General features: G+C 39.5%; 1 long non-coding RNA gene across 2 annotated transcripts in view; it reads right to left on the minus strand.

The window, feature by feature from the left end:
• The window catches only part of LOC308218259, a 62,279-nt gene extending 38,273 nt beyond the window's left edge, over nucleotides 1–24,006 (minus strand). For both annotated transcript variants that reach the window (XR_013956343.1, XR_013956344.1), the window contains exon 1: nucleotides 23,693–24,006. This is a non-coding gene — a long non-coding RNA (uncharacterized lncRNA). The remainder of the gene's footprint in view (nucleotides 1–23,692) is intronic.
• Nucleotides 24,007–25,650: the final 1,644 nt, after the last annotated feature.

Raw genomic sequence — 25,650 nt, forward strand, 5'->3', positions numbered from 1 at the left:
TGAACTCTCCTAACTCTTATGGTTCAATACTGATCCATTTTTCTCTCATTTGTGCATCCATTTGCCTGAAGTACTGCCTTAAGCATGATCGTATATATTCAAGAATATATTTACTTCTAGACACTGGATGGATCTGCTATTTTAGGACTTTCAGTAAACCAGATAAGAAACTTAACAATTCAGTGACAGCATTTTAAGTTTTTTATGACACATATGCCTTCATAGAATCAAAGTACCTTGCCTCCTACGTCAATGGAATAATAATTATGGACAGAGATAAACATTCCTGCAAAAATGTGGACTTATGGTACTTGTTCAATATAGGAATGCTAACTGAAAAAGACCATCTGAATGAAAGCAAACATGTTGCGGTCATGAATAGTATGGCAGAAGTTTTCCGATTCTGTTTGCAAATAAAGAGAAATGCTAATGGAAAGAATGCTTTGAATTGAAAGTAATATAAGCAGTTAAAGTAAAAAAAAAAAAAAACCAAAACCCAAAAAGACTAAACCAACGAACCAAACCAAGCCAAAATCAAACCCAAACAACTAAAATATTGACATCCATAAAGTCAGGAGAAATTTTGCTTTGTTATAGCAGAAATTAAATAAAAGATAATGCTTACTGAAGAGTAGTTACCTACATATTTTATTAGCTATAGTAAATGTTCTGTAGATAATCTGAATTCTTTGGATTGCAATAAAAGGAATGCCAAGTACATGATAAAACTTAAATAGTGAAGTTCAGAACTTTTCAATTTAGATGTGAAAAATATGATTTTGAGGACTCTTCTGATACCTACAGTAATTTGCAATAACAGTAATAATAGCAACTTACTAGAAAATTATTTGAGGTGTGGCTGAGAATGTAATTTATAGTGCCTTAAAGTTTTTAACTAATGTAGTTATAAGCAGGATTTTGCGTAATTTTGAGCCTATTAAAAACCACCTTATTTGTCCGGTTAATTTACTGAGTATGAAGATGACGTTACAGATGAGGATTAGAAAGCAGAAGAAATTTGGAATCTCTAAACCAGTTACACTGATGATGAGTGTGTTGCACGGAGGTAGCAGTAAGTTTTATGTTAGAATGAATCAACTGCAACTAATTTTGTAAAAATGATCCACACGAAAATGATCCATAACAAAAGAAGTAATATTAAAAACTGTGTAAAACAAAGTGAAGTCACCACTGCTTACTGAAGATTTGTCCTGTTGACTATATAATACAATGCAGATCCTGAAATAGTCCCTTACTTAATACCTGTATTCATTTTATAGTAAAGTAGTTATGGAATAAGGTCTTACTCATCATGAGAAATAATAAAATTCTAACAATGCCGTATTATTGTATGAAGGAAGTACATCAAACTGATTTGAATAAGCATAGTTCTAGAAAACTTGGTTTTGAGAGTACTGTATTGATATTGTTTGTTAGGTTAGAAAACTGTTGCTTGTTTAATAGGACTACTAATCTAAAAGTTAGTTGTTGTTTGAAGAGAACATTTTTTTTACACTCAAGTTTATATATGTTTGATTTGCAATTTTTTGGGTGATAATGTCTTAGTTAAAACAGCCAGTTAAAAATGTCTGTTTTTTTAAATATATGAAGAACAGTGAGGAAAGCATAGCTGGAAATACTAACAAAGCAGGAAAGATTTTTCAGCAAATGAGTAAGTGTAACCACAGGGAAATACTTGCAAGAGGGAAAGAAAGTTGAGTGCATATTGCTACACTGAGATGTGAAAACTTACTTCATCTATGAAGTCCTACTGGAAATAATAATGACAAATTAGATCTTTCTTTTCATAAACACAGCTTAGGTACATGTGATCTTGAGAGGAGAAGCACCACTACAAATTCCATGAAATGTTCTCTGATCGCATTGCAAACAAGTCTGGCTAAGACATAAATAGAATATAACTATCTGTTGCTATATAATGAAGATAAGGTGAGGGAAGCATAATTTATAAAACAATCATCGTGCTTGCAGATCCTGCGATTCATGTGGCTGGCAAACACAGAAGTAATTTCACAAATGAAAATGGAAGATGCAAAATCAATGAAGATTGTGTTGAAGGTTTGTTTCGTTTAACTTTGTCTAGGATTATGAGTATCTTTATGATTATGATATATATATGCATACACATTATATGTATATTATACACCCATATATTGCTTTGTATATGAAAATAAACATGTGAAAAGCTGTGAAAGAAGAATGTGAATTAAATGCAAGAAATGTTCCAAAATAGGCAACGGGAGGATATTTTTGTAAGGTACTTAAAATTGGGAAAAATAATAAGAGTTAATTCAGTTCTGGATCTGATAGCGATCAGGAAAAAAAAGGTACTAGATCTAAAATAAAGAATGAACTTTCTGAACTAAAATAAAAAGTGACTTTCTGAATGTACAATACTTCCAGTTTAATAAAGTGACCAGAAAAACGGTAAACATGTGAAAGTCACTGACAGAAATGTAGAGTTTGAAGAGTAACAGCAGAAAGCTGGTTCAGCAATAACACTGCAATAGAATGGGAACAAGATTCCACTGTAAATAAATGTTTAGTGAAGTATGAAACAGGAGAAAAGAAAACAGAACTGGAAATGGGAACTTTAAGCTTACCATCATGCAAAGATAAAATTAAAAGGACAGAAAGCTCAGAACATGTCATGCTATATGAGAAAGCCTAGTTATCTGCTTAGTATACTTTTGCTAATATAACCTGAAATAAGTGAAACTTTTAAGGAAACATTAGATATTTTTTTTTCAAATGTATTCAACTTCCAATTTTTCTCTTTCTTTCAATAGAGCAATACTGAATAAAAGAAAATCTGAGACCACTGTTTACAGATCAGAGCAGTTATTTGAAAAGGTGGTTGAAGAGACAACAAAGAAAAATGGTAATTGAAAGTATAGAAAAAATATCTAAAAATATTACAGGGTTCAGATTCTGTACCCCTATTCTGCCCAGTAGAGGTAACATGCGGTAGCCAAGACTGGTTTCCCCTCAGAGGCTGAGAAATTGGGTAAACAGATTTAGTTCATTATTAAAATGCAGTTTGGGTCCCACCTATGTGGGCCTCCTCGTAGGATAAAAGCCTAAAATATAATGCATTTTTGTATGGTGTTTTACTCTGAGACTTCTGAGAAGGACCTGATGCTGAAGTGGGCACACTTCAATATAGTGACCTCATTGTGCACATGATGGGATAAGTGCTTACTGAATATTTATACAGATTTCAGAAAGGAATATGCAATAGTATCTTGGGATTAACATAATGTCTGTATTACTTGGATAGGTTTCCAATATGTGATGTAATTACTACTAGGTTCCAGGTCAGATTTTGACCTAGTGAGGTCACCTGTTATTTTCACAATAATTTCTAATTTTACAGGTTGTAGAAAACTATGTGCAGGATGCACAAAAAGGGGAAATAAAATTACATTCATAGACTACTTTGTGATCTGAGATTAACTGCTTAAATCTCAAGACAGAAAATAAAAAGGGAACAAAAGGGAAGAGAAAATATGACAAGGCAGACAATGTTGGAACAGGATGTGTTAGCATTGAGTTTCATGTTGCTGGTTAACTAACTCAGAAGTGAAGAGAGGAATAAACTGCTCAGATAAAAACTATGCAGATTCTGAAAGGGGATAGGCTCCTCTGGTGAGTGCTGAGGACATAAAGCACAGAAATAAATGAATTGGGCAAAATTTTGGGGTGCTATAGATCAAAGGAAAATGTCCAGAAGTTGAGCAAGAAGGTTGGAAGTAAGTGTTTGGAAACAATTCTTAATAGGAAATTATTCTTAATGGAACATTGGGAAGCAAATAGACCATCATAACAACTATTCAGCAATAAATTTGCCTGTAGATAAAGTATTTGGAAAAGCAGTCCTCAGAAACACAGGCAGCTTTTCCGGAGGAACTAACTGGCTCTTCTGGCTTTACTGTGTTGCCATCAACCGTATGTGCAACACAGTGGGGAACTAGGCTGGGAAATACCACTTCTGCAGTATGAATGTGCGATTCTGCACCTTTGGCTTGCTTTGGCTTCAGTAGAGTTATGTTCTTGTGAATAATAGAAATCTATTCTTAAAATAATTGAAGATTCATTAATAAATCAATAGAATATAAGTTAAAAATGTAGGTAGAATTATATACACATAGATGGAGAAAAAAATAAAGCAAATCTGTCACATATATTACATACATAGCTGAAAAGCGCTCTTTCTTATAATGACCTTGAAATGCAAATGCATTATATGAATTATAATACTCTGATCCCCTTGAGCATAGCTTTAGAAAATGACATAAAACAACCAAATAAAATGTTTGAAGTTGTCCGCTTTTCTCAGAATATATTACATATATTAAACCTAATGTCTAAAGTGACGGAACTGGTAGTTCCTGTTTTGAGGAAAATAGTTTTAAGACTTCTGTGAAAAGAGATTCTGAAAAATGTTTTGGCAGAAAGTGCAGGTACAACTGTCTGCTAGAGAAGTGTTCATAAACTGCTTCTCTCCATTCTGAATACGTTCTGTGCCCATCACTCCTGCTTAGATAATCACTTGTTGGGGTTTTGGCTATGTTTCTCAAGGAAGTAGGGGGACGTAGGTTTTAGGAGCTGCTGGAAGCTAAGCTTGAGTATGGCAAGGAGGAGATGACTACATCAGAATTTTGTCTGAAGAGCAGAATAATTGTAAAAATGCTTTTTCAAAGATGGGGAATGAGTGGCTCTGAGCAGGAGTGTAATGCTGCTGTGAGCCCTTAAGCCTATTTACTCATTTAGTACACTGAGAGCACACCTGGGTGTCATGGGATTTGGATGCTTTGCAGATGGATAAACTCGATTACAAAGAACAACTAGTAAATTTCAGGAATTCATTATGAAAGTACCTTATGAATAAACTATACGCATATTAAAAAGCAAAACCAAACCATAGAAACCACTTCTTAGAAGAACTTTCATGTGTGACTATGGTATAGTTGCATAGCCCATGCAAGTGAATTAGAGCAAAGAAGCAGAAAAACTGGGCTAGATGTCATAAACTGCTGCCCAGGTTTTCACTTTTGTTTGTTTGTTTGTTTGGTTGGTTGTTCTTCTTTCCAAGGAAATAATTTGGAGATGCCTGCAATAAACTGTATCAGGTTAAAAAATGTAAGGGGATTCAATTCTCTAAGCGCAGGTATCTGGAAATAAGTTTGAAGACAAACGGCAACTGCAGCCTTTAGAGCACTACTTCAACCTGTTACTATCTTACATCTTTTGTTTTACTTTTCATGGTTCACAGTATTTCTCTTTATTCAGATAAAACTCATTGAAAACAATGCAGAACATGACATACTTCTACTATGAATGGCTAATTGTGTAAACATCAAAACGATACTCCATAGTAGACTTTAACTAGCAATATCCTTCTACCTCAATTTGACCAGACATTAGCTATTTTGAGACAATAGAGAGACTTTGAGTCAAATCTTCTTTCTGTTATGTTTGATTCTCAAAGAAAACTAGTTTTGTGCTTGCCTGATCATCCATCTGTCCATCTGCTTATGTGAGAGTATTATAATTCTTGTTCTAGCAGCTAAAATAAAAGTTATAGTATTACTAAGTAGGAAGTATACAAAATGCCTCTTCTATCCAGTTCTTTGAAGAAAGAGAAAAATAAGAAAAACAAGTGATTTATTCTACTGTCAAAGAAAAGTAAATGTCATTACTGATTGCCAAAAAAGGTTCTTGAAGAGATGGACAAATGTATTGTGTTTGAAGAGTCTGTGGGGCCTACTACTCTTCAGCACCACAAAATTCTAAATAATATTGAACCTACCTAGTTTAATAGATGAAGCAAAATCAAAGAATGCTCATGCAAAATAGCCAGAGTAAAAGTCAGTGAATAAAATTGTTGTATCTATGTGTTAAAGTCTGGAAAAGGAAGGTTATTTCCTGGTAAAGGTGAATCCATAGGAGAGCACATGAATGAAAAGGTTTTTGGAAAGCAAGATTTATAAGGCATGTTTCAAAAGAGTTGTATTGATTTAGTCCAGAGAAGAGAAGACGGAGAAAAATAATGTAACATTTGAAGCTTATTGTGAAGAAGACAGTCACCAATTGTCTTTTGTACCTACTTGCAGAAGGACAAGAAAAAATATCTTAATTTACAGTGAAAAAGAACAGGTTACATATTTGGAAAATGCTTCTAACTACAAGGACAGACTGGAACCAGACTATCAGGTGATGCTGGAGCATATGCCTCGCTGGCAATTTCAAACAGACTAGACAAAAAGTTTCTGTCATCCAGATGCTCTTACATCTATCTTCTTTCATAATGGTTGGCTCCACTCAATAAATAATCTGGAATATTAAGAAGTAATTTGAAAATTTGGAATGTGGAGATGAAATTGGATAGTCTGAACAGATGATAAATCATCCAAAATGCAGGTATCATTCTTTTGTCAATAGAGGTATTCTTGTATTTTGTATGCCTTTCTATGTTTTAATTTTCACTTTTTTAAGTTCATATACATATAATTTCTATTTGCAGATAGTCGATAAGGTTTTGCCTGTTCATGCAAGCAGTACTATTACTCTGCTTATACTACTTGATCCTCTGGGCAGGAAGCTGGTCTCAGCATTGTCAATACCCTTTTTCCTTGGCTTCTAATTCTATATAGCACATGTTCTTCAGGTATGTACAGCTTTGTAGATATTATGGGGGAATATTTTGCATTCAAAACACATGCAGTTTCTTTTAAGTCACACATAGATAACCAGAGTTTATTATTTGACAGAATAAACGAAAAGGTCTGATTCCTAAACAAAACCAGAACTTTCATGATGAATTTTACTTTCTGTGGTTAACAGCCTGTTTTTACTGTGATAAATAAAGTCTGTTAGTAATAAAAATGAAACCTATGCTGTGATAATGGAACCCTCAAGTGAAATTGGTTAGTGATACTAGAAAGTATCACTTGTATTTCTGCTCCAAACCTCAAGGTATTTTATTTTTCTGTACTCAAAAACAATATTAAATAGCAAGTATGGTTCGTGTATGGTTACCAGCATTCATGGACTTGATTAAAATATGAATCATTTCTGTATATGCTTTTGTTAGAAAATAAAATGAGTGACACAGGAGAGCAAGGAATGAAGATCATTTGGCTATTCAGAATACTGACAGAATACAGTCTATTCAGAATACTGGCTAGCATGTGTGTTCTTTCTGAGAAATTCAGTTTGGAGGATATTGAGAAAACCGTTTATTACTGTGATAATCTGTTAGCTGCTTAAGGACTTGCATTTTCATATCAAACAATTATTAAAGTCTTCAAATTAAAGTGTTTATCTTCCAGTGTTTTTTCTTTTATTGGGTCTGTGCCAGGAAAGGCTGTGAACATTTGCAAATGGACATTTTATTGTATCTTCTTCCCTCAAATTGTATTAGAGTCATTTCCATTATTAGAAGCAGCTGTATTAAAAATATGAATAGAGAGTCAAATGGCTTTCACTTGGTTAACCTCCCAAAGAGGAAGATATGAGTGAAAGAAGTGGCACCCCTTTGCTTTTGTTGGTTGCTCTCTCTTATTATCTTGATATAGAACCAAGGGGTTCCAGTATAACTTTTCTGTTTCATCATCTAGACTTACCTAGCTTTATGGGTTTATGGGGTTTTAAAGTAGGAGACATCTACTTGTGCTATTTGAGAATTAACTTAGAGATCACTAAAGTCTTAAAACCTTTATAATACAAGCCAATCTGGAGAATGTTGTCAACTTGAATAGAATTATTCAAGAAAATGAATCACGTACCACTTTACCTTTATATTAATGCAGTGTATATAGAAGAAAAACAATATCGTCAGAGAAGCTTTTGAAGGAAAATGCCTAGCAAATAACTTCAGAATGTTTAACTCACACTTTTGTACAAGGATAGGAAAATATAATTCCTGGATAGACGTGAAATACTGTTTTAAAAAGGCCCCTAAAGACTTCCCATGAAAGTCAAAGAAGTAGCTTATAATTCAAGATGTTTCGTGAAGAGAGAATAATGGTTCTAAACTATGAGATGCCATAGAGAATTGAACAAATTGAGAAAGATGAAAAAAACTACTAAGGCTTCTTTTACTTACAGTTGACATCTAAGGTTGTCTGGTCTTACTTGTGAGAACTTGCTTTTCAATATGTATATTAATGTAATTTTTTTAATAACTGAACATTCACATTTAAATTTATATTTTCAAGTTACAAAATGCAAACTATTTTTTCAGCTTTCCCATTTAATATCTTACTGAACAGTTTAAGTATAATTTTTGCAGACTAACGAAGTATTTACTTTACCAGAGGGAAGTTGTGATGAGAAATTCAGTTTTCCTGGATATCTTCAGAGGCCCAATGCAGTTACTACAGAAATCAATCCCCAGCAAGGTGCTTGTGCCTATTTTGAATAGTATGATACTCAGAAAAATATAGAGCTAATATACAAGGATCTAACTCCCATTTTCAAAGGTGCCAATGAATTTGTCACTTAATAATTCTGAAAATATTACTTGCAAGTTAAATAAGGACACTCTGAAACAGTAAGAATAATTAAACGGTGGTTAGGAAGAAAAAGAATATATGCAGTTTGATTAAATGAGGTAAACAACCATATACAAGGAAACTGGAATGATACAATATTTATTTAAGTTGGCAGGAGAATGCATAATTGGAGGTAAAACTGGGAGAACATGGTGTGCAGTTATCCTGAGTTATTCTATTTTAGCAGATTTAATAATGTTTTAAAGTGGTGGCAGTCCCCTTCTTTAACATAACTCCAATTGGACTGGACAAAGTAGTACAAATTGTGCTTCAGAAAGTCAACCCTATAGTTGGGTGTAGGTTGGAAAGTGTAAGTCTTAGCATTTAAGAGTATGTAAGTTTTTTGGCAAATTTTCAGAAATAAATACGAAAATGTCAAGATTAAGAAAATATTTTCTCTAGAGTACTAGAAACTGTATTTGCTTTGGGCTCTCCAGATAAATATCGTGATGTACAGTAACAGTATAAAGAGATGGTTGCTTGCTTAATGCAGTTTATGTGTGTGCTAATTTGTATAGCTGAGTTTTCCATCAAAGTTGGCCAAAGCACAGAGAGTTATTTTAATTGCCCAATTTTTATAAAGAGCATGAATAACTCATCTGGGATGCTTTTGGCTGCTTCTTCAAGTGGTTGTGGAGATGGATTTCGTTGCTGGTGTGTATGTGCCCAGTGAGTGCACATACGTAAGAAGAAGTGCACATACATAAGGAGAAATTATTTGGACAAGCAGAGTCCATTAGATGGTATCAGCAGACTACTACTTGAAGCACCCTCATGTCCACTGTCCTCAGGGCATTAAATAGTGACATGACTACACACACTCATGATTTCATTATTTCCATCATACCAAAAGGTGGAAATATTTCAGTGTATGTACTACGTGAGTCATTTAACTTCATATTTAATAGTACAATTAATTTCATGCTGTAAATTAAGTCTTCGTATGACATTAGCAAAATTGAGTTTGAGTTAACATACCAAATATATCTTTTTAGATATGGATAAAGGAATCGTAAGTTACTGGGGCTTAAGATTTTTCCTAGTGTGATTTTTCAGCATGCAATATGTCCCATAGTAACATTTCCTTTTTCCAAAAGGGAACATACAGCAGAGGAGGGAGAAGAATTCCCTTGAACAGAAAACAATTTATTTCTAAATTCCACAAGTAAAGCTACAGTTATAATTTAAGACAGTATCACTGATTCGGTATCCTAAAAGCTATGATTCTGAGCTTCTTGGACATATCCATTACCAGGATTCACTTGTACTGGCAGGGAAGTCTGATGGAGGCAAAAGGAATGTGATTCCCAGCACAGGTTGCTGCCCATGCATGTAGCAAGGGATAAAAGGTTCATCAGCAATATGGCGTGTCTTTGATTAATGTATTTTAAAGTCCAGGGCCTGAAAAAACCTGTTTTATTCCTTGCCTGCTCCCTTCAGGGACCTTGATAGTGACTAGCTTTGTGTTGAGTGCCTTATGTATTTACAACCCTGATAGTAGTGGTTGTCTTTGTATTTTCAGTATGGTGTTGTACATAGTGCTGAGTGACTTGCTGGTCTCGTGATTTTTCTCTCTCTTATTCTCTACAAACTCTCCAGTTTATTAGAAGCAATAAACACCAGAAATAGATTCCCTTCTACAACTGATTGCAGAAGCAAATGTACCTTTACAAATCAGTGACAGAGCCTTCAGTATCTGCAACTTTACAGGAAGGATGAGAGTGCTAGCAGTTCAGTGTGAACAGTCAGTGCCTCAGCACTTTCATTTGCTATTTCAAATTCAGACTGGAGTATCCATAATCTCCTAACCAATCACTAATCCTCAGGGATTTTGAACTGCCAGCCTGCAAGATGTCTATTTTTACATAGGGGTCTGTGCAGCAAAGACATTAGATTCTTCACAGGAGCACTGGACTATGTTACAGAGTGGTACCCTTCAATCTTTGTTGTAAATCAAGCAGGAATTTTCTGTTAGTTTTCTGTTCCCTCTGCCTTCTCCCCCCAAAACAGAGCCATCATCACAGCCTGTGTCAGAACATAAAGAACTGAAGTGCAGTACATCAACAGATGTTTGATTTGGTTCACACAGGTCTAAAACTATATGATCAATACTTCTCAGACTTACAAAACCAGCAATATTGATTTGAAACACTTGGTGTGGTTTTGGTGTTATACGTCATATTATCAGAGCATTTTGCCTCCCAGAGCAGAGATCCTAGACAGTAACAGGACGATTAAATCAGCTTCTAGGTTATCTTTTATGATCAGTGAAAATATCTCAGCATTTATAGTCTCTCACAAAACATTCTGTACTTTACATTGTGCACAAAGTTTACTGGAACCATGGCTTTGCAACTACCTGGTACATGCTGCATCAGATGTCTATGGTACACAGAGAAGCACTCTCCTCATTAAATTTGGAACAGTGTTGTCTTCATACCTTAATATACCAAGGGTTTGTATGACAGACAGATCTGTTCAGAGATAGGTATCTGCTCACATTCAAAATCTCTGTGATGCTTAGGGAATGCTTTGTCTCTATATAAACATCTCAGAGTCAGGACCCTCTGCCTTGAACAAAAAGTACATTTGGTCTTGGTTTTCAGGGACTTACCAAACAAGTGCTGATAGTCAAAGGGATAATCAATTATATGTTTTATCAACAAGCCAGTAAGGGGCAAGACCATCTTCAGGAACTTTTAGATGACATATGGCTTTGAATTAAGCCAGTCAAAACCAGGCAACATTTGGGTAATGCTGGAGGTTCTGAGCCTTTCTAACCTTCAGCATATCTAACCATCATAGCAAGGAGCCAACAGCAATGACCTGTCTTCCAGAGCTGCCTTTTCAAACTCCTAAATGTGTGCTTGTTCCTAGCAGACACAAATAGTGCCCCATTCTAACTAGAGGGATGATGAGAGCTCCTGAAAAAAAATTATCTGTTTAATAACATGGAGCTTGTGTGCCTTTCTATGTGTCTTGTGAAACTTTCAGTACAGTCTCTTTACCTGCTTAGCCAAACATACTCTTCCGAAATAATAATCAGATCCTGCAGGCAAACCCAGTATGATTATAGCTGATGGACTGGGTGTTACCTAGATGAAATCTGCTGACAGAAACTATTTTGCAACAGTACAGATCATTTTGTGTCAAATAGAGTCACTTTAACTAGAGTTACTCACAAACCTAAATGAAAAGATTTCCTGTTTAAGTGTCCTGGCATCGTCAGTCTCCCTTAACCTCTTCTACTTCAATAGTACAGGACTGTTTAATAGCTTTGACGCTAACTGGAGTTTACATAATTTCTCTAAAAATGTGTTTTTCTGCAATAGCTGCTTATCTTCTGTACATGGATAAAACGTACCTTAGCCTGTAGAAAGATTTCTGAAAGGCTTTGTTTATATTGTACCTAAGAATGGAAACCTGTTTTACCTATCTGTATAATTTTTTACTAGTAGAAACTAGGCTTTCCTGTCTGCTTTAGAAATATTCCCATGCCTTGTAAAACACATAGCAGGGAAAATGGGATTATACTATACGGGTTTCCTACTGAAATAATAGGAAACTCTCACAAGCTTCTGCTGTTTTAATTATGATGTTAACCTTGAGTACTTAAGGTCTACTGCCAAACTCTAGAAACAATGCCCTCCTCCTTCAGAGGAAGCTTGAACAACTTTATCTTCAATTTTCTACTTTGGTTTTTAGATAAAGTTTACATTGATTCCTTGAGCTTTAGTTATTAACAAGTAACTTCTTAGAATGGGCCTGATTTCTGTGGATTGGCAAATTTTCTTCTCTTTATTTCCACTCCCTACTATTCTTTTAGATTCTGCTTGCAGAAAGACCAGCAGGGTTTTAAGAGCACAATATGCATGACTGCATCTTTTCCTCTAATGCATCTTCCCTAACAGTGGAAAAGAATGGCTCTCTCAGAATGTGCTCATCTAAGCTTCCAGTTCCCCAGGATCTTGGAAAGGCTTCTGTGCAATAGCAGCTTCAGCATCTGCCACAGATAGCAGGCAAACTTGTGGTGGATTGGCAGAGCTAAGAAATAGATTTCCAGCACAGGGGCAGTGGACTCTTCTTCGGTGACTTTAATTACAGCACCCCTCTAACACTTCTTCAAAACAGCAATAAATGTTTTAAAATCAGATGTGAAAAGGATGGACATGGATCAAATTTTCACCTTCTCTATCAATAGAAAAATGAGGGTGCATCAGATGAAGCTGGCAATAGGCAGGTACAAAGCAAATAATATGATAAATTATATTGTTTAATATGTTCATGGGTAGTATGCTCATGACATTATTTACCTAAAGACAGTCTGGATGACCAGAGTTCAGGTGGATTTACGGAGAGACTGCACAAGACCTTGGAGGAGAGATCTAGTAAAGGTCACTGACTAGACAAACCACATCAGGCTCAGGAAACCTCCCGAGCTAAACCAAAGTTGGATGCTGGAACCCATGAGCATCATCAAATGTGCTTGCCCTGGTTCTGCTGTTTTCTGAGAGACTACTTGCATAAGAATTGGCTTATGTCTGCTGTTGGAGATAGGTAAATGGGCCAAGTGTATCCCTGGCCTGAACCAGTCTGACCTCTCTTGTATTCTTAAAATAAGGTTTATTTATGAATCTTGGCCAACTCATGAAGTCCCTCTTTAAATTCAATCAGCTAGAGCCAACCTTAGTAATTCTCGTTCCTCTTACTGCACTGTCAGCTTTGCTAGCTACACCATCTGTGGTATTTCAAAGATTTATGACGCATGATAATGAAATACCTCTTCCTCACCAAGTTTTCCTCACTTGGTCATGCTCTTACCTAAATCAAACTTTATTCATCTTTATCTCTTTAGAAACTTGTTGCAAGCACTGTAATTTTGAGTAATGACTTTTCTTGTTCTTTATGCTGGCTGTCATATTCTTTCTACTACAGAGAGGAAATATTTGAGCCTGCCAAAGAAAAGAACAAGAAAATTAATAGAAAATCCATGGGATAGTGTTGTTTCCATCACAGCAATTTGAGAGGAGGAATTTCATTCTGATCCTTGTTAAGTGGATAAATCAAATCCACAGATCTGTAATGCCAAATCTATAAGTCATGTTACAAAATTCAGCAAGCCACGATCACAACCTTTAGACATCCTCAGAAATAACTTTCCTTCTTTTCCTTTCAACTTCAGGGGTTGTTCTGATAGTAGGTTTATCCTCCTAAGTCATTTAGCAAGGACAAGGAAATTCAATGGGAAGTCTCTCTATTTAGCAGAGATTAACATGGTTGATGCTAATGTTCAGTTCCCTGGTTAGCTTAAAGTCCTTCCAATTTTCAGTAGATAGACATAGGTGAACACAGCCAGAGCTGGAGGAGGAGGGGAACAGGAAGGGCTGGAGGAACAGGGTCAGATCTAGAGCCTTTCATAACATCCTTTTACCCTCTGCCTCCTGCTGCTGGTAAATCTACACCTGAACAGCCACTGCTTTAAAAGAAAAAAAAGCTTCTCCTGTTTGGCTTTTTACTAGTAACACCTCAGGTGTTGAGCAAATGAAGGCAAACCTCTGTGCCAGGGCTCTGTATCTCTAACTCTGTGTGTACACCAGCTAGCACAGTAGGAACCTGTTCTGTTTTGAACATACTATAGCATAAATGGCTGATAAATTGGAAAGGAAGGAATCAACATTTTTCTATTACTTGTGTGGCCTCCTGAAACGATTAATATATGTTTAATGACTTCTACATGTACGCTGTGTTTCAATTAAATGTTTCTTTTTTAACGAGACCACTTAAAAGTAAGTATGGAAGTGTGGCAGCCAGTATTAAGGTTAAATTTACTATAGTATTTTAAAATAACACAATAAAAATACTATGCAACACATTTTTGATGCCAAAGTTTTTAAGGAAGTCAAACCGCTGAAGGGGTGGAAGTCCCTGACAGAGCAGCTGAAACTATAACCTACAGAATGCCGAACCTGCTTCTGATAGCTTTTTTTCTTTTTCTCTTTGAATGTGCTCATCTACTTTGTATTAATGACAAGTATGTTCAAAATTGAAAAATCCATTGGGGGATGAGAAAGCAGGCAATCTAATTTTTTCTCATCGGGTCCCTGAGTGAAAGCTGTGGCAGGGTGTAGATGTACTAGTTCTAAAGTCTTGAAGGTCATGCTGACCAGAAACAATCGCATGAGTTCACCAACCAGCAGCAATTCTTCCTTGTTGAATAAATCAGTTTTCAGTGCAGTATGTTCTGATCATTTGTTTTCTTACATGCTGTGTACATCTATGGCTATTTAACTGATAAAAAATAAAGTGCTCTTTTTCTACATTTTAATTGAATTCCATTTTCCATCTACACACAGTTTACAAATTATAATTGGAAGAGTGAAACATGTGGTAAAGAAAAGCCATTAAATTTTCTATTGTAAAATGTAAAAGTTAAGAATCAGAGGCCAGTTATATAAATGATTAAATAAAAATTGTACAAGCATGAAATAACATCTGCATATTTTGTAAAGAGGGTATATTTAGTTGAATAAGGGCCTTTAAAATGAAGGAAGAAGAAAAAAAAAGGAAGTGTATAACTGGACTAACATAGCATAAGAGAAGGCCTTACTTTTTTCTGAGAAAGGTAGCTAGAATTGGTAGTATAACTCAGAGACACAAACCAATCCACCCAGTCTGCTGATAACACGCACTTGTAGTTCTGGGTCCTAAACAAACACAATATGGGCCTTGCAAGTGCTTTAGAAAGCCCTGGTTAATAATCAGTTGTCCAGGAGTCCCCTTTGACCTGTGCGGGCCCTCCTTCTTCTTGGAACAAAACCACAGCAGCTGTTGCTTACATGAGCCATCGTGATGCGGTAACTGCACCCCTTGCTGCTGCCTCCCTCCGCTTTCTCACTGCGTGTAGCGAGAGAAACCTGCATCTACAACTTACGATCAGAGCAAATTAAAGAAAGCTGGGCAGCTGAGTTACTGAGACCTGCCTCGAATAAGGTAGAGAAAGATGACCTAGGGTTAGATGACCCTGACTATCAAGTGTGTTGCCTTGACAAATAGTAATTGCTTGACAATTGCTCTAGGCTTGGAAAACTTATGTTATCATGTTCATGCTGTATCCACTGATAAAAATTGTTTTCATTACACATACTGGATATTTCTAACTCCACTGAACCTACTGATGTGTGAAAACAGAGATAAGTTCAAACTAGAGGTCTCAGACTTGAAAGTCTGAAACTTGAAAGTCTCTCCTTTGTTCGAGTTATTCCTTTTGGCTAGCGGATGTCTGTCTTTAACTCAAGAATCAGTCTATGGCCAGCAACTACAGTGGTTTTTAAATGCCTTTTTTGTTGTTGTTGTTTTTTTGAATGGTGCCTTTGTTAGAGCTGGAGAAGTTTCAATGAAAGAATATCTCAGTTTTGTGCTTGGTGAATGCTATTGTATTAATGATCTCCTTGTATAGGTTTCAACATTAAGGCTGTTGATACATTAAAGAGCAGTCCACACTCACAGCTTGATATTTAAGGCATAAGTTCAGCATTGATTGCATATTTTATACACTGTAAGAACTTAAATTGTTTGGCCTGTCCTGTAGCAGAACTTCCTTTTTTACTATGGTCTGCAGTTATTGTTTCCTCCCCTTTTTAAAAGTTTTCATGATAATACAAACATGAGCCTCTTTCAGTTAAAAAAGATTTTTTTTTTTTCTTTGAAATAAAGTACTCCTTTTTCTGAAAAGCTGCTGGGTCTCTCCCCGAAAGAATCTTAGATTTTTATGTTTTTCCTTATACCTTAACACGTGTCAGCTCAGGCTGTAGAGAGATGTAATAGGTAATATGAAATATTTCTGGGGGTATATATTGCTAAAATAATTTTTTTTAGAAAGGTAGGGAAGGCAATGTACAATGTGTAGTACTTATGGACTCAAGTGGTTAGAGAGATGTATGCTTGCTGCATTAAAGAAAAGGCGGCAGGAGTCTGTCAGGGGTCAGTACATGGTCACTCATGACCTCAGGGGCACAGAGAGGTGGAATTCTTGTGACATGATTTTCCAGAGAATGTGTGGGCTTTGATTCATCTGTTTACACAGCATCAGAAAGCAAATAGGATACTGTTTTTTTATTTGATGAAGACTTCAGTCATCCAGCACAGCATCTTCCACTGAACTTATCTTTCCTTCCCTTCCTTTCATGTGCCTCTTGCATATTTCCAGCAGGCTCTCCCTCTAGAATGATGGATCTTATGCATGAGAAAGACAGTTTTGCTACTGCTCGTACATATGTTGTCATATGGTACAACCTGTCATTATTTTAATTCTTGCTTTCAAAAGAAATACCTGTGTGTTGAAATTGTGTACAACTACAATAGTAATACCCAGATCTAATAAACAGCTTTGTATCTCAAGATCTCAACTTTTTTTTTAAGCCTGGTATGAGATTTTGTCCCTTTTAAAACTCACAGAGCTCGAATAGAAGTGGCTGTGGCAAGACTAAACAGCATTTATACCTTCTCGCTGTTGGGCCATTTGTCAGATGATACCATGATACAGCTCTTTTAGCCTCTGAGTGCCACTGACTTACAGCTCAGCATCTCTGCAGTGCTTTGTTCAGACTCTCCTACTGCACCCAAAACTTCCCCTGTTCCAGCAGGAGGAAGATTATGGCTTCCTTTCACAGTTCCTACAGAAAGATCCTTCTCTGGGTGAGATGTGAGGGTTTTTAGTACCTTTTCCTATTCAGGTCTTTAATATGAAGAGCGTGGAAGACTGGTGAGGATTTGAATCACCATAATTTTCAGTTATTTTATGTGGAGATATGATACAGCATGAGAACTCCTTTAAGGGGGATCTTCCTAGCTGGATTAGCCTTTTGACATTCAGTTGGCACTGCTAACTAGGCACCTTGCCTCTGGAGCTATGATTTTTATATTTTGAAAAGACAAAGACAAGTTAAACAAAATTTGCTAAACACTTATTTCAGATCTTAGGTTTAGACTTTTTGTAACCTTTGTATATGTAGCCTTGGGACACCCTGTAAGCATTATTTTGTCTCTTAGATTCAGTGAGAGGTAAGAAAGTTTTAATTGTCCCTATCTTAGGATAAAAAAGCCATTGATGAAATTCTGAGCCAGGGACAGAATTGTGTCCCATGTTTGAACTCTCATTTCCAACCCTTGGCCAAAACACCATCCATCTTCCATCTTGATATAGATTTAACATCAGCTTTATGATTTAACTTGAAATGTCTGTAGGAGCAGTAAGTAGCAATCTGCGCTCAGATGGTGGGATGAAAGAGAGAGCAATTGTATTCTTTAATGTGTTAATCAATCCAGTTTATTTAAATGTGTTCAGGAAGTTATGCTAAGTCATTTAAATGTTTTTTGTTTTGTTTTGTTTTTTCATTTATTTTCAGGTCTACTTTACCTGTAGTGTTGAGCTATTGTGATAGTTTGCTTTTTATGACTTGCATCAAGCATGAAGCTTTCAAAACCATGTGTCAAAGGTAAGTTAGTTCAATAATATTTAAATACATCCCTAAACATATTGTGCATTTACAGGGGAAGTTTTCATGTTTAACTGTAGGCTCAGCTCTGTTGAGAAGCCACAGTCCTGCGTAAAGGATGTTATGAAGTAGTATATGCTCCTGCAGAGAGCTCCGGGAGACGTTTTCTCCCAGTGTTCCCCAATATATCGTGTGAGGAAGTGTGCGTACTGCACCAGCTTTTAAAATAGTGCAACCTGATCTTTTCTTTACAGCTCGAAGGGTGGGGGTGGGGAGCGAAGGTGAAAGAATGGGTGCTCAGATCCTCCTTCCCATTTTGGGTCTGGTTTTCTCTGTTGAGTGAAGAGAGCATTAAATGTGCAAGACCATTACAAGGAAGGACCCTCTGCTCTCACGCTTCACAGTTCTTGTGACATAGGCCAGGTTTAATCTAGTCCATGCTAGGAGAAACTAAGTACACTTAGAGGGTTATAATGAGCTTCCCCCTCATTTTCATTTTCCCTCACTGGTATGTAAATCGTTGTGTGTAAGGGATAAAAGTCTGTAGGAGTTATGAAACCAAAGCGATTACACTAATGTGGAGCTCCTTCTCGTTAGTCTGCAGTGTTTATCACAATGTTTAGTATTGTAAAAACTAAAATGGAGTAAACTCCAAATCAAAAGAGACCATCTGACATTTCTCCAACTACAAAAGGTAAAAATGATAAACTGAAGTAAATTACAAAACAAATCTTTATAAAGAAAGATAGGCAATTTGCAAGTCAGGAAATCAGCTTGTTGGAGTTTCACTTGTGGGTAGGGATTTAGAAGTTATCCAGATATAGTAGTTCATGGATTTAACTTGGAAAGACTACCAAAATTAATATTTAGTCAGTAGTTGTGACAGCCAATCAGTACACTGTCATACAGTGGAATCTTTACGAAATGTATTATTTTATAAGAAAGGATGTTAATGCACATACCACATTCAGCCAGAAACAAGGATACTAAGAGTCCTGAAAAAGTACAGTGGTTTCAGTATTCTGTTTTGCCAGCTAGTGTTGCCTGGTTTTCGGCATGTTTATTTTTTGCTTCTTTGGGCAGTCTAAAGGACATATTTCTCATCTGATTTCCTAACTTCCATTCATCTTTTACAACATATTTATTTGTAGCTGTAATCCAAGCTGAGAGCACTTCTTTGGTCAGTGAGAGGTGTATTTTGTGTACGCATTTTTAACTAATGCCCTGATTAACTAGTATCATCTATACATAAGCACTACTCAAACTATTAAACTGTACTTGTAGAAAATATTCATGAAAACTACTACAGTAATTCAAAATATTCTGAAAAAGTTTATTTCTTTTTATTAAGCATTAATGCCAAACTTGAAAACTGTTGTTAAACATCCATCAGTATAGCTGGAGACCCAGAATCCAGAAGTAAGGTTCAAGAGAAGGAACTGGGGAAAACAGTACTTCTCCTTCTCAGATACTAGAAATGAAACCTTCAGATACTAGAAATGAAACCTGCAGAAAGATTTCTCCAAGAATGCTATCAGTCTTCAGTTAGAAGGGTCACGCTATCACTGGCTAGCTGCTGGAAGGAAGAGAGAGTTTTCTTTTCTTTCCCACTTTCCATAAAACACCAGTTACTATAAAAGGATAGCTGGAGCTGTGCTGCTTTCTTCCTGTGCCTTGGGCTCCATTTTTAAAACTTCCCCCCCCCCCCCCCCATCTTATCCATTGTGAATAACTACTGCACTTTCCTGCTGTTAATAGTTTTGACATATGGCTGCAACAATATAAAATCAACATTTCAGATAACTTAAGAGCTGAGTACAGGCTTCTAAAAAGCAGTAACTGGACTTGCAGTCCTGTTAGTTATGCATGGCTGCTGCTTGTTAAAGTGCTACTGTGCAAAAGCTGAAACACTGGAACTGCCTGCTTACAGAACCAGGAAGACTATGCTGTCTGTATCAGTCAGATTTCCAAATATAAGTTAGTAACACCCTTCACAACTGAAAAGGTAGGAATATATTTAGAGTTTTAAGCAAAAGCTGTAGAAATTCGTAACACAGGCCTTTATGGTGACCAGAGAAAACTGCTTGTTATCATTCAAAATTATGAGGCTGCATTTGTTAAAAGAAATGGTGAGTGAAGTACAGAGTTACATAAAAAAAATTAAAGTATCAGACAACCAAATGGTACAGTTAGAACGGTCACAGGTACAATACTGCAGCAGTAGTTGACCGGTAATATTTTTCAAGTGTGAAAAGGGAGAGGGACGGTCAGTCAGATAATCATACTCCAAATTACTCATTTGTGTAATTCAGTTAATCAAAAGAAAAGCAGATTTAGATAAATTAATAATAAACAAGCCTTATTTTTATAAAACAAACAAACAAAAATTATCTTGATCTTGCAGACCTGAAAAGCCTTTGTATTGTAACATAAAAATAAATGAAAACTACACAAAGCATATATTAAAATACAGGTTTCAACCTCCTAGTGAGTTAATACAGTTTCACTTTTCTTTGTACTCAACCCAACTCTGGTTGCCAGTGCTTTTTGATAGTTAAACCAGAAGGGGCTATCAGTGTGAGGAGACACCTGTGTGTGCATATATATATATCTATGTACCTCCTTCCTTAATGGATTCATATAAGGCATACATATATTACAGAGAAAGTATGCTGCTAATGTATTTGCTGAACACTAGTACCTTTACATGTGGGATATTGAACTGACAGGTTTTTATCATCTGTGGGAGTGTGACAGGTCTGTCGACCGACTAATACTGACACCAAGGTCAAAGTTTGAGGGTGAACTGCGTTTGCGGTACACAGAAACTTAGCTCATAGTGACGGGAGTGGGTCCCAGTTTCTGTGCCTCAGTCTATGAGCCACGTCCCTACCCAAGCTGCTTTTCCAATCCGCCTACTACACCCACCCACCTTTTATTTTCAGGAAACGGACAGAGTTGGGGTTTGCTTTATACTCTTGCCACTTTGATTTCTTTTTGTAACAAGCTCCCGAGCTGCAGAAGCAGCCTGGCAGCAGCACTTGAACTCCAAGCACAGCAGAACTAGGGAGCCCTCCAGGAGCGAGTTAGAGCTCTTAGTCACTGACCAACCCATTGCCTGTAGAAGTTAGCATGCTTCAGTTGACTTTGATCCCTCAAGGGACTAGCTACCAGCTAAACAAAACTGGAGTACAGGGCTAGCCAAGCATAGATTCTCGGTGACCTTGTGTCAGGACCTGTGATCCTGTTGTAAAAGCCAGCGATGTTACCTCCTTGCCCTCTGAGACTCCCAGGGAATCCCCAAGTAAATGAGGGGGGAGTTATTTACATCTCCTTTGTGTCTCCATCCCAATCTCTTTTTTTCTTTTGTTTGTTTGTTTTAAAAGAAGTGATGGAATACTTTAAAAAAGACTACTTGTTCCTTTGTGAAGGCTTACTACAACAAAGCAAGAATAATTTGCCCCATTAATTATAGATAATGGAAAATGTGTAAGTATCTACGTGGTTAAAGTGATCAGCGTACTGTCATTGGCGATATCATGGCTGTTGCATACAGCCTGGAAAGGCAGATGCACTTGAGTTTTACTGGTGGGTTACAATATTTAGAAGCTAGGAGACCTATAAAGTCAAACTATTAAATATACCGAGGGTAGAAATGCCCATTTGCTTGTGCAGAGGAAATGGAGCAAAGATACACCACAGCAGTGAGAGCTAGCAGGACAAAGGAGATACTATTGACTCATTCCAGACTGCCGACTTAGCAGCTCAACTTTGTTTCCTTTTAACTTTTGTAACAGTAGGAGCTCAAAGCTTCTCAGTCTATTTTCTGCACAAATAGAAACACCCAGACTTCAAAAAGTAACACACTTTGAAGAAACCCAAATCATTAACACATGAAAAACTGTGTGTGCTGCTAAACACGGCTTCACGGTTCCTTGGATTTTGCAGTGAGTAAATGCTGATCTTTTAGTAATAATTTTACCCTGCTGCATTCTGCCAAACAATTCTCGACATGTTTCTGAAACACTTTTTTGTTGGTTTTAGTGTGATATGGATTTATTGACTTTGCAGTAGGTAAGTACCACTTCAATATTTTCACAGGCTAAGTAAACCCCCCCAAACCCCACTTTTTCTCCCCCCAGGTAGCATATTGCAACAAGTTTCTGACCCTATAACATTGCACTGGTAACACTGGGGGAAGCAGACAGTGTTTGAAGCCGAGATTTTGTTCTCGGTGCTTAAATGTATTTTTAATTAAATATATATATATGTATATAAAAAATAGCTTTTTATTGTCCACTCTGGACAATGACGTGTTCAAGGCCACCAATGTGACATTTTCTCTGTGCCAACCCCACCAGGAGCGTGTTTCAGGCACAAAACCGGCCCCTCGTGTCCCCGCTTGCTCCCAGAGGGAACGCGCCAGGCTTAGGCGGGGATTTAACTTCACAGATCTGACCCGTTTACAAACACACTCTCTTCTCTCGCAAGAAATCGCTTCTCGAGCGTGTAGCATGCGTTTGAAACGTCATAAACCGTCACAAAACGTCATAAACGCCAATCAATCAGCAGCACCCAAACCACCCTCGTGCTGGAGCGTCTAAGTTCGGTTTAACTTATGAAGTATTTAGTCTTGGGCTCGGCTCTCCAGCCCCCCCAGTAGGGGAAATCAGGCGGGGCGCCCATGTTCTGGCCTCGGCGTCGGGAGCCGCTCTCCCCCCCGTTAGTGAGGCGGGCTGTCAATCATGCGACGTCACAATACGCCTGTGTGAGCGCTGTAAACAGTCGGGCGGGCGTGTGTGTGTGTGAATGACGCGGGGGTGCGCCTCACCCCCCCTCGGATCGAGCGCACGCCCGATCCGGGGGGGGTGAGGGGTAGAGGCGCGTCCCCCTTGTTTCCCTGCGCGCATGGTAGCGGTACTAAAGGTAGCATCGCTGGAGCAGGGGATGATGTAATTCTCCCTCCGGCCAGTAACTGCTTGCGCTAGCACCGATCCGACTGGCGAAGGGGAAGGGGGGGTGTGTGTTGTTTTACTCGTGATCGTATCAGCATCTCCTCAGCGCGCCCCCCAACCTTTAAACCCCGCTTCGCTCACACTCCCATCCCCCCTTCTTTGTGGGGGGAAGGGGTTTGAGGGGGGGAGCCCCGAGGCGTGTGTGCAGGGTAAACACGCCGGTGAGCGCGGCGCCGAGCGGTAAACAAGTCTAAGGTGCCCTCCGCTGCACGGCAACTTGCTGCGGGCGGGGTGTTGTTCTCCCTCTCACCCCCCCGCGCGCACACACCCGCACACACACACACACACACTTCCCCCAAACAAAAGCCCTTTTAATATCAGCGTCAGCTTTTGTTCGGCGGGTAGAGGCAAGCGTCCCCACTCCCGATCACCTTATTTCACCGGGTCGTGCTTCCCCCCCCACCCCGTCCAAATCCGCGAGTACCTCCTCGCCGTCCCCCGTGCGCGCAACCCCTGCACTTAACCGCCTCTAACAGACCCCCCTCCCCCGTCCCCGAAGCGCCTGGTCCCTTCTCTGGGGCTGCAGCCAGGTAGGCGAGCAGGCAGCCCCCCGTCCCAGTCCCCCCTCCCCCAGTAGAAAAGGCAGTAGTTAAAGGGCACTTACTGTCAGAAGAGGAGGGGAGGAAGCCGTACTCTCGGCGCAAAAGCAAAACAGCCACTCGCAGGATGTTGCCAGCGTAGGAGACAGCGAGGAAAAAAATATAAATAATCTTCCAGTAGTGTGTGTGTCGCGGGGGGGAGGATTCGCCTTTTAAGCGGAGAAAAATAAAATCAAAAAATAACCATGTGTGTCCCGTCCCCCCCTCGCCCCCCGGTTGCCTTTTTTGTGCAGTTTCAGCAAAGCTGCGAGGAAGTTGGTTCTTTTGTTCCACTATTTATAGATTGCGTCAACATTGCGAAAAGGAGAAGGCGGAGCGGTGGCACTTACTCCTCGCCGAGGGGGGGTGGTGGTGGTGGAAGATATCGGGGTGGAGAGGCGGGCCGGGTGGGGAAAGCAGGGGAGGACGGACAGAGAAACGGACAGATAGCATACAAGCGACCTCAGCTCTCTCCCCACCCGCTGCCCCGAGCACCGCGGAGGGAACCGGGCGGAGCGGCGGCGGGGAGAGCAGTGCTGCTTCCCCGCCCGGTTGCCGCTGCCGCACAGCACCGCCCCGCGGGCAGCGAGGAGAGACGCGCTGAACCGAGCGGCGGAGCCGCACCGCTCTGTTCAGAGCGTCTCCCCTTGTCGGTAACCTCCACTTCCATCCCCCGGTAGAACCTGTTGCGAGCCCCTCGGTTGGGAGCTCCGAGGGCAGGTGCACGCACCCGTCCAACCGTGTTTTCTTTCCGAGGTGAACGAAGGGTTAATCCGGGAATAACATTTCAACAACCGGGGGGTCGTGAAAGTTTGAACCGGGGACGGAATGGGGGGGTTAAGGAGGAGTGGTGTGTGTGTGTAACCGGCGCTCTTTTTGGCCGAAGGCCAATGTTTCTAAACTGAATGTAAACAAAGAAAACTGCGAACACCACAGGAGGGCCTTCCACCGCCGCCGAGGCTGGGGAAAAGGTTCCCAAACGGGTCCTTAGCTTTAACCACCGTCCCCCCCACCCTCCCCGCCCGGTTCCCTCTCCTCGTCCTGAGCGCCTCAGGGCACACCGGCCGCCACCCTCGGGGGCCGCGGGGCGGGGGAGGTTTCCGCCGACGGGGCCGGGTAGGGCAGTGAGCCTCAAAAAAGCGACCAACAGAGACATACACACACACACACACACACACACACTGTCTTCTCTTTTTTTTTTTTTTTTTTTTTTGCTTTCAACACCGGTCTTGTGGGGTTTTTTTGGGTTTTGTTTTGAGAGCGAGGGCTGGATCCTCCCGCCCCGGGAGGAAGAGCCGCCGTGCTCCGGGCGGGCGGAGGCCGGGGCCGGGCTTGTCCGAGCCTGCCCGAGCGCTCCCGGCTCTGACCTCGGTTCTCGGCGGAGCCGCTGGTGCTGGTGCTCGGGGAAACATTCGCGGGGCTCCTGCTCCGACGGCAAAACCGTCTATGTTTAGACAGGGAAGTCCTCGCCCGCTGGCACTACGGCCGGGGCTGGAGAGCAACGGCAGGGAAGAGGAAGGCTGGGAGCCTCTGCGACCGCCATACCGGGTGTGCGATTGCCCCAAAACACCCGCGAGGGACACACGGTGCGTGCGTGTGCCCGGTAGAAATAGAGCTCTCGGTCGGGACTAGTTTTGGGTTATCTTCTTCCCCCCACTGCTCGCTTTTGTGAAATCTATGGGCGGATGATTTCCTTTCTTAGTTGTGCTTCGTGACAGCGGCTGCCTTTCCGGTGATAATTTTCTGGGGGAGAGTGGGAGTCCCTCGGAAATGTTCCCAGCCCGCTCACGGCCCCTGCCTGCTGCAGCGCTGGGGAGCGGAGGTGACGGCTGGGAACAGCTCCAAGGGGTTAAAATCCAATCTCTGTTTGCGGTTCCTGTCCTGGAGAGTCCCCTCATCTCGGGCTTGCCTCTGCCCAGCAGCTCCGCGCTTCGCAGCGAGGTCTCTGTCCCGCTTCGCTGCTCTTGGGACAGGACACGGCGCT

Source organism: Psittacula echo (assembly GCF_963264785.1).
Source record: "Psittacula echo genome assembly, chromosome: 3".
In the NCBI taxonomy this organism is placed as follows: Eukaryota; Metazoa; Chordata; class Aves; order Psittaciformes; family Psittacidae; genus Psittacula; species Psittacula echo.